Raw genomic sequence first — 9,957 nt, 5'->3', positions numbered from 1 at the left:
GCATAAAACTAAAATGTTATCACTGCAAAAAGAATTCTGATCGATTTGTGTGTCCGCGCGGCCAATCACATCAACCAACGTAGTCAAAATTTATACTAGAAAATATTTGTTTTCAAATCTATTTGCACAGTTGTGTTATTGTATAAATTTTGTCGACCGGCCGGTGACTTACTTATATATAGCAGTACTATTACCAACTTGTGTAGGGCCTGTATCACAATTACTTGTGTGTATCAGCTCATATGAAATAATGATAGATATAATCCATTTATATAGATCGAGGATAAATATATATTATATAGACATACATACAGAGAGAGTACGTTCACTACAGGTAGAGAAATGGTAGCTACAGGTAGAGGTCCAGCCGTCCTGGTACATGCATGCATACGCAAAATATATGGCGTCATTCATGCCATAATAAGCCTTAATTCATCTCAGCAATGATGCATGGCTGGATACTAGAGACATACAATACCGTAGTAATAAGGTGGTGGGATCTGAAACGGAACGCCAGCCTGCGTAGTACAATACTAACTTAAGCGCGCTGAGCGGAGCACCGTCAGAAGCGCGGCGGCGGCGCCGCGCCGAGGGTGTGGTCATACTGGATAGGCTCAAGGACCCACTTGCTCGCGTTGATGAAAGTGTCCTTGAGGACGCGGAAGCCTGGCCACTTGACGCAGCCGGCTATGTCGGCACCGGCACCGTCGTTGCCGTATTCCGGGTATAAGATGGTCCAGGTGGTATCCTCGACGACATTTTTCTTGTTCCACGCGACCCAGCCGTTGGGGCTGACCACGTGACTGAGATATGACTTGATGAAGGTGACGTGGGAGAAGTTCCTGTAGGGGCGGCCGAGGTAGGTCTCCATGCCGTTGAGGTCCACGCCTGGCGCCGCTTCCACGGTGCACATGTGGAACGAGAAGCCGAACTTGTGGCTTGTGTTGTTGCAGCCCTGGGCCGTCAGCACATTGTGCTTGCCTTTCGGTGGGCGGAGCACCAGCAGCGGGCAGCTCTAGAACATGGCCTGGGCATTGAGAAACACAAAGTCCATGGTGCCCTTGATCGAGGTCCGCGGGTAGAACTGGATCCCCTTTCTCCACGTACAAGGTGTCCTCATGACCTTCAATGCTGCAGATGACCGACTTGTTCGAATTTGACCTTAGCGCCACGGCCTGCCTTCCTTCCGGCCCTGCCGTGTTTCTGATTGTCAGGTTCTGTGCTATGAAGCCGTGACCCAAGGCATCTGCAGCAGCAGCAGCAAATTAATAGTTCTGTTCTTATTTACAGTATGCATGCATGACAGCTCAACTGCAGTGAAATATCGATCGCCAGAGTTACTCACTCAATGTCGCCGTCATGTTCATGGGGACGCCTGTTGCATTGCTCTTGTTCCCCATAATGACGATGGCACCGACCCCATCGCCGATCAGCATCACGTTCCTTCTTTTTATGTTGACGGTCTCATCGTAGACGCCAGCGATCACATGCACGACGTACTTGTCCTCCACCTCCTCGGCTTCTGGTGGTGCTGGTGTGGCATTCAGGGCTGGCTTGATGCTGGTGTAGCAAGGCGGTGGAGCAGCAACGCCGCCGCATTGCTTCACCACGATAGCATCCGCACGCGGAGGTCAGCTCCCCGGTGGATCAATGATGTTGGACAGGCGGCTGAGAACGGCTGCGTGGTCATCATCGTTACCACTGCCAACAGGTAGCTTCTGCCTTGTCTCCGTGCCGCCGCTTGCAACGACAACCAGCGCAGCGAGAAGCAGGGCCACCGCCATGGCCAGGCCTAGGCCGCACCTGCTCACGCCGCCTACCATCCCCTATAAGCTGCGATCGATCTGATTTGATGTGATGGTACATTGGCTCCTAACCTTACACACTTACCTTTGTGTGCGTCTTCGCTGGCTAACACCGGCATCATCCCATATATATAGGCCCAGCCCTCCCTGCCCGATCGAGCCAGAAGCCTGCATGTGTCCACGACGAGAAGCCGGCGCGGGCCAAGAATAATGGATCAGGGAAGAAGGGCCCTTCATGTCAGCCTCCTAGTAGTTTAGTAAAGGAAAATGTTCCCCTAAAACGATTTAATAAAGAAAAAGTTTCCCAGAAAGATTCAGTAAACTAAAAAGATTTCTGCACATGTTCTTTCCTCTCTTATTTATGGATTCTATATATATAGTTTTTCCGAGTGTGTTGAGGACGGCGATGCACGGTGATTGCTTTACACCAAAGCCTGCATAGTGGGGTGTATTTTTTTAAAGACAGATTCCGTTATCAACCGTCAGTGCTATTTTTTAGTGGTGGTTCCTTGTGAAAACCGCCATAATTTCTAGTGGCGGTTTTCTTAAAAAACCGCCACTAGAAATCATTTATATCCTTAATTTTTTGAGTTTTCCAAATGATCTTGGATGATAAAACCACCAACATAAAAGTTGTGGATCTCGAAAAGTTATGAAACTTTTTAGTTGATACCTTTTTTATTTCAAATCATCTCTGCTCTCAAAAATTACATTCAAAATTTTAAAATTCAAAACACAAATTTTTATTACTTTATATATTCTTGGATGTTGTTCATCCAACCGTAGATATTTCTACTTTTATCATATGGTTAAATAACTTTTTAGAACTGCTGCAAGGGGTGCAATACATCTAAGATTCTTCATAGAGAGATGAAACAACTTGGATGCCCATCGTGATTCATCCTACTCTTCTTGCTGGCCTTTTTTTACCAAATAAATGGTCTATACGTTATTTGTTACACTTCTATTCTTTCTGTTTTAAAGAGGCATGTGCATACATTGTCGTGTGGTAATGCCTAACAAATGTCTTTCATAATGGTAACTCCAATTCACAGTTTGATATTACTTTTATGAGCATTTGTGCACCCTCCTCAGTGTTAATACAACAGATATTAGTGGTGAGCAGCAACTCAACAATGTATGTTCTAAAATAGCCTCTGAGACATCTATAGTATGTTGTCTTTATTTTTATATGGTTACACTTTCCATCCAATCCCTCAGTAGTAGCTGATGATAATAGGGTGTTCATATTTTCTATTTAGGGGCCATCTGATTCTGTTGGAGTTTATGTTGATTATGGTTCTGAGCATGTGCTGGTCAGCTATTGAAGACACACTGGACTTTGAATTCACTGCCAACAAGAGCGAATTGTGTGGTGTGCGTGAAATTGAGGCAATAGGTGGTTGCTCCAAAGCATCTACTTGTCGTGATATAATGAGCTACACTTGTGGAGCCCTAAAGACTTGTATGCCTGGAATTCTAGGTTGAGGTGCTTATTGAAAGTGTATGCAACCCTGCTCTCTTAATTAGGAGCTCAATGAATAGGTATTTGATCTTGATGTCATCCCCTTATACATGTCGTTCTAGATTAAAAGATCATGTTCTTTGCTGACATAGTGTCATGTTTACAATTTAGATTTTAAGGCTAAAGGCAGAGCTTGCGAAATCATCACGTGACCCTGAAACTTTCCTTTGAGAGGCTCTTTGTTCGACTGCCTATTCTGGTGCTTTAGCAAACCCACTAATCACGATAGAATGTTCAGCTAGCAGATTGAATGCAGATGTCATGGAGAAATTTATTCTTGTTATTTATTTGTTTTATGTATTTTGTCATGTTTGGTTATTTTATATCGGCCTTTAGGTTGTATTAACAAAGGCTCAAGAAGGATGAGGCTGCTAGAAAAATTAGTTGAGAATGAATGTGGAAAGATAGATCGTCTGATGGAGTTCTATAAAAGGAAAATTGTGCTAAAATTTTGATGCTTGGTTACGAAAGAGGTGGATGAGGAGGCATCCATTTGCACATTGCTTGGGTGGTGAGTTTCCTCGGTGCTTAAATGTAAAAGATAATTAAAAAATCCTACATGGTTTTCGTCACCCTAAGTAAAGTTTCACCTAATTGGTTAATACTGAACGATGTTCATTAGTTCTCGATTATTACTGAAGTCCGCTCAATAATTATTGGTTGGGTAGACTGACAAATAGCGATGGTATATATATATGTATATATATAAAGTTTCACCCAATTGGTTATTACTGAAATATCTTCATTAGTTCTAGGTGCAGTTGTGGTTAAGTGTAGTCTAGGTTCTAGGTGGATGTTCAACTTAAAAGTCTCCAACAAAACACCTGTATATCAAACGTTTGAGATGATAAGAGCATTTTTAGTGTGACTTAGCACTTGGTGGGGATTGTTGGATTAATGTGGGCTTGGCCCAAATTAATATTCAATAATAGTCAATGTTAAAGGTCCACTTTAATGCTATGGTGTACTAATATTTTAGTACCATACCGGAAGTTCAAAGGACAAATCAATTAACTTAGATAGGTGGACCATTGGTGTATCTATTGAGAAGTTGAGAAAAGGATGGAGGACTGCCCAATCGTGCGCATGCGCCGCCGGCCGAGCCGGGTCGTGGCTCGTGGTAAATCGGACCTTAGTCCGAATATTTCTTTCTAACGATTACGCATTTTGCCTGGAGTAATGACCAGTCGTTTCCTGTCTTATGGCTAGTAACAGACGTCTCTTATGGTACATCGGTTTCTGGTTGGCTGTAATGGCTGTCAGTTTCTAACTCTGATGGCGACCGTTATAGTCTGTTCCCCTCCCACTGCGCGTGTATAAATACGGAGGAGGTGGACGCTCTTCCAGTTACGCGAACAGTCTCTCAGACGCGTTGCACACAGCCCATTCCCGTCCCACCGTTTGCGAGCACAGAGAGAGTGGGAGAGTAGGCCTCCGAAATCGCCGTCCGTAGAGCTACACTTGCATGGGTGTGCGGGCGATCAGGTTTTTGGGGAGCGTACTTGTGACTGCTCGCTCCGTCCGCTCGACCAACGATGATCCGGTTCTTCGTCGTCGACGCTGTTCGAGGGACTGCACTGTGTACATTTGCCTACATCGACTGCATACGACTAAATCGAACATACACACGAGATGTCTCATGTGAATAGAGCCAACGATGTCTTGAGCATCGGTCCCTCTGCAGGGTACATTATGTTCATAGTGATTGTGCATGTTTTACTGTTGTTTGCTGCTTATGCGAGTAGTAGTACACACATGCACATATACATGTCATCACATACATCACACTGGTTTTCTGGATTAAATTAAATCTGATAATGACAATATAATATATATATATAGGGATATAATAAAAATTAAGGTCTTTGTTTAACATATATTTGTTGGGGACTTGTTCTCAAATGCTTTGAATTAAGAACAAGGCAACACAAAAAATGTTAAATGTCAATGCCCTTCGTCCTTCGAAGCATTATTTCCCTTAGGATATAATGATCTTCGGACGAAGGTTATGAAGGACATACCTTCATAAGTACGAGATGAGTAATCAAAAGATGAAGCTTATAAAACATAAGACAACAACATAAATAATTACATGGTATCGAAATATGAACATTTATTGTTAAATAATCATGAATACATGAAAGTAATATCAAACTACATTTGTACCTTGAGCTTGACAGGAGACGAAGATACAAATGAAATGCGGAAGCATGAACAGTACGGGGGTACTGTTCACCTATTTATAGACACAGGGCGCAACCTGTGTGAATTTACATTCATGTCCTCTACAGACGGGTATCATGGGCCAATTGGTCATCTCATCTTTAAGTTGGTGCATTTTGCAATATACTACGAAGCTCCCTGACTGGTAGCTTCGGTATTGTTCCTGTTCTGGCCTTTCAAAGGTGTTTCTTCTCACAGGACCTTCGGCGACGAAGCAGACCCCCCAACAGTAGCCCCTTCACGGTGCCAGATCATTTTTCATAACGAGCTCAACCCGTGAAAAATTCTTTTAGGCTTCGGAATGCCGAAGGTCCAAAAAACACCTTCCCTGAGCTCGTTGCCGAAAAACGATTTAAATATTCCGAGTGTAAGGTGGTCCCACCATACGACGGGTACACTCGATCTAGTGATTCGTCTCCTCGCGCAGTACGGTCCACCGTTCAGTGGGTGCGGGCGACTGTTCAGCGGGTGCGATCGTCTTGTCGATTTACCTTCCCACCTGCAACGCTATATATACAGACGGGTAGGTGTGAAGTTACCACAGCATTTACTACTATTGCACTGTTGTGCTACCGAAAAATTTGACCACAGCCGAAGCTTATCCACCGTATTCCAAATCAAAGCTGCATCACAAGAGGGAGCTTCGGCAAATATAAAAAGTATTCAATTTCGTCAAAACGCAAGAAATTCAGCATCCAATGGCCAGGGTCCGTTCAACAGCTAGGGTTACACGCGACGAAGAGGAGGCCGAAGCTGCTGAAACTGCCTCGATCTCCGAAGTAATGAGGCAGTCAGGACTTGTTGTGATAGAGGGCGCTTCTGACAAAGGTGCACCTGCTGCCAAAACTGAAGAAGCAGATATTGAAGAGGGTGATGCTGAAGAAGAAGAGGTAGATTATTCCGTCGTGCCATCTAAACCCAGCCACATGGAGTTTGGAAAGTCTAATGTTTCCAGGGCTGATATGCCCATGATGACAAAGCTGGGTTACTTCGGTGAAGCCGAGAAGAAGCTGATTCGTTTTGGCGAAGAAGAGATCACTCCGAGGCTAGAAAATGATGAGGTGGTGGTTTTTAAGAGCTTCTTCAAAGCAGGGTTGAGGTTTCCTCTACATGGAATGATTGCGGATGTTTTGGAAAATTTTGAAGTTTATCTTCATCAGCTGACTCCTAATGCTATCGTTAGACTCAGCGTTTTTATTTGGGTTCTTCGAAGCTAAGGGGTGGAGCCGCTTGCTGAAGCCTTTTGCCGGGTGCACGAACTTCACTATCAGACGAAGGCTAGAGAAGATGGACTGCACGAGAATTTCGGCTGCTATAATTTTGCCTACCGCAAAGACATGAAGACATCGGTGGTTAGCTACCGCACCAAATGGCCAATCGGCTGGAAAACTGAATGGTTTTATGTTACGGTTGATGAAAAAATGAGAAGCTAGTTCAGAGCCCGCTGGAGCTAACTTTCGGGTTAACTAGGCCTCAGTGTTGCATGACGCCGGGGACACCATGCCCAGTTGTTGTGGGCGAATTTAGGATTGTGTCTGAGCATATTTGTACTAGGGATTTGGTTCAGGAATACTTGGCCAATAGAGTATTCCCAACGTTAAAGGAATGGAGTATGCTGAAGCTTAAAGGAGAGAAGAAAAAGAATGAACTTGTTCGACTACCTTATCATTTTAAGTTCAAGAAGCACTTCAAAGAACCCTGCCAAGAATGGTTGGACACAATTGAAGTTATGTGCAATGAAATCTTGGGCAATTATACGAAGAAAGAAGATCAATTAATGACAGACGCCATCGGCACCCAGCCGAAACAAAGGCTGATCCGAGTAATGGACGCTCTGAAGTTTGAATATCCAGACTATGAATGGTTGAACAAAGGTGTCGAAGGGTCAAAACGAAAAAGAGCTATCAGTGTTATACAAAGACAAGCAGCCAAAATGATAAAAAATCCAAAAAATAAAAAATCCAGCCCTGGGCCGAAGATGGCCATTTCGAAGAAGAGAAAAATTACAGCTCTGAAGCCAAAAGCTGATTTTGAAGAAGAAATCCCCTCAACACCTTCTGCTACTGACACAGAAGAAATTTTAAAGGTAATGACTGAATGTCTACCTAATAAGCTAAGTTCGCTGGGACCGGAACTAATGAAGCTTTTACAGAAGAAGAAGGAGCCTTCGGTTGCCGAGAAACCCGCTGAACCAAAAAAGTGGAGGATTATTACTGTCATTGAGGCTATTGAAGAAACACCGCCGTCGGCCTTAGCACCGAAAACAGCAGTAGCAGCCGAAGCTGCTCCTGCCGAAGCTTCTATTTCCGAAGCAGCAGTAGCCAAAGCCACAAATTTGGAAGACACACTTACTGATATTGATGAAATGATTTTGAATATGGCTGAGGAAGAAACTGCTGCGGCTGCTGAGGAGACCCCGGCTGTAGTATCTGAAAAAGAGAAAGTGCTTGCAAAAGATGCTTTGGAAGAAGGAAATTTCAACTTTCAAAACATAATTGGGCAAGAATTGTATAAGGCTGAAAAAGAAGAGCTGAGGGACTATGCTATATCTTGCGGATACCAGCCAGGGGCGCTGCTTTTCGGCAGTATAGACGAAGAGAGTTTAGGTTTCCTTCGGGATCGGACTGGGGCAAAAGTTGTCAGCACTTTATCAAAGGGTATTGGCTTTCCGAAGCTTGAGGCTGAAATCAGCAGATACCGGCGGCAACATATTGCCGGTAGCTTGTTTTATTCTAACTTTAAGGTAAAATTCTTCCCTTAACCTTTTATTATTTTGATATGAGAATGTTTTCTGATGAAGATTATTTTGTCAGAGCGTACTATTAAGCAAAGCCTTGAGGATGCAACAAGACCTCGAGGACAGGAAAAACGAAGTTATAATCGAGGGCTTAGAAAGCAAGATTAAAGATCATGAAGCTGCTCTAGAAAAGAAAGACTTCGTACTTCAAACGATGGAAGGTTCACTAGTAGAAGCTCAAGCTGAGATTGCCAGATTGAACAGTGAACTTTCCATGAAATCCAAAAACTTTGAGCAAGAGAAGAAAGATTTCGAAACAAAAATCGAAGCTGAAATTGAAAAAGTTCAAATCTCCAGAAATCGCTCAAAGAACTTCAAGAAAAATGCTTAGGCTTCGACACCCGGTGCATTCAACGGCTGAAGCAGGTCTTCAACTCAGTTGGAGCAAGTTCTAAAAAGTTTAAACCTTCGGTTGAAGACCTGCCAGGCACGTTTGGTCATATTGAAGGTGAAGTTGATGCTCTCGACGAAGTTATAGCTGGACATGGTGACTTTTGTGCTCCGCTAGCTTCTCAAGGCACGACTATCGCTTTCATGAAGGCTGGCCATACACATGGAAATATTGTAAATAGACCAAACTTCAGCCTGTCACCAGCAGACTTGAATAACATTCCCAGCCTAGCCCAAAGCATCGGCAATAGATTCGTTACTCAAATCTGGGCAAAGGGTGGGCGAAGCTTGGCTGGTGACGAAGCTCGAAGTCACCTTAAACCGGTAATAAACTCATACCTTGTGCTTACCTTTTCCTTGAAAGTTGAATTTACATTATAATGCTTTGATATGTACAGGATGACGAAGCTGAGGAGCATTGAGCCGAAACTTAGCAGATGGTCCGAAGCTTAGCAGATGATGATGAAGCCGAAAACCTTGCTGCGAAAAAACTCTAGAAAAACTCTTGTACTATCCTTGTAAAAAATATTGTAATCAGATACTACTCTGTAAATTTATCCATACCTCGTAATATATTTTTACCTTTTTGTCCATGTATGAACTGCTTTGATGTGGACGAAACCTGTATTTTTGAGCCGAAGGCGAAAAACACCTTCCCTTCATTTCATACACAACGAACCATAACATTGCTTTCGAAGCCGTATCCATAGAGCCGAAGCAACTGTCGGTATCTGTATGATATGATGATGATCCTATGTTTGTCTAAATGAATGTTTATGAATGCAATGTATGATGTAATGTATCGTGCAAATGAACGCCTAGACACACACATACGAAGCCACATCCATAATCTTCATTCCCTTAGGAATGACTGAAATATTTTTGCCGTTTATTTTTTGGCTACACCGCTTATTTTTCGGTGTAAGTTCTGCATCCCATTAGGAACGTCTTTTGAACTTCTTCGCCTTCTATTTCGGCAGTATTCGCGTTGACTTTTCGCGCTTCGCCTTATATTTCGGTGGTATTTGCCTCTGCATTCCCTTAGGAACGACTTTTGAGCAAAAAACTTACGCTCCACTCCCTTAGGAATGACTTCTTGTATCTTCGTCGTGCTCTGCATCCCCTTAAGGACGACTTTCGAGCTTCTCCTTGTTCTCTTTTTTTTCCTCTCTGCACTCGATGGTGCATGCTCAGATTTTATATTTTACATATTTTTA

At 43.3% G+C, this 9,957-nt stretch overlaps 1 pseudogene; it reads right to left on the bottom strand.

Annotated features, from left to right (window-relative positions):
• Positions 1-562: 562 nt before the first annotated feature.
• On the bottom strand, positions 563-1,823 carry LOC118477042 (putative pectinesterase/pectinesterase inhibitor 38; annotated as a pseudogene).
• Between the last annotated feature and the right edge of the window lie 8,134 nt (positions 1,824-9,957).

This window comes from Zea mays, chromosome 4 (genome assembly GCF_902167145.1).
Source record: "Zea mays cultivar B73 chromosome 4, Zm-B73-REFERENCE-NAM-5.0, whole genome shotgun sequence".
NCBI classification, from domain to species: domain Eukaryota; kingdom Viridiplantae; phylum Streptophyta; class Magnoliopsida; order Poales; family Poaceae; genus Zea; species Zea mays.
Note: the sequence above shows the minus strand (reverse complement) of the source record. Positions and strands in the feature narration are given on the sequence as shown.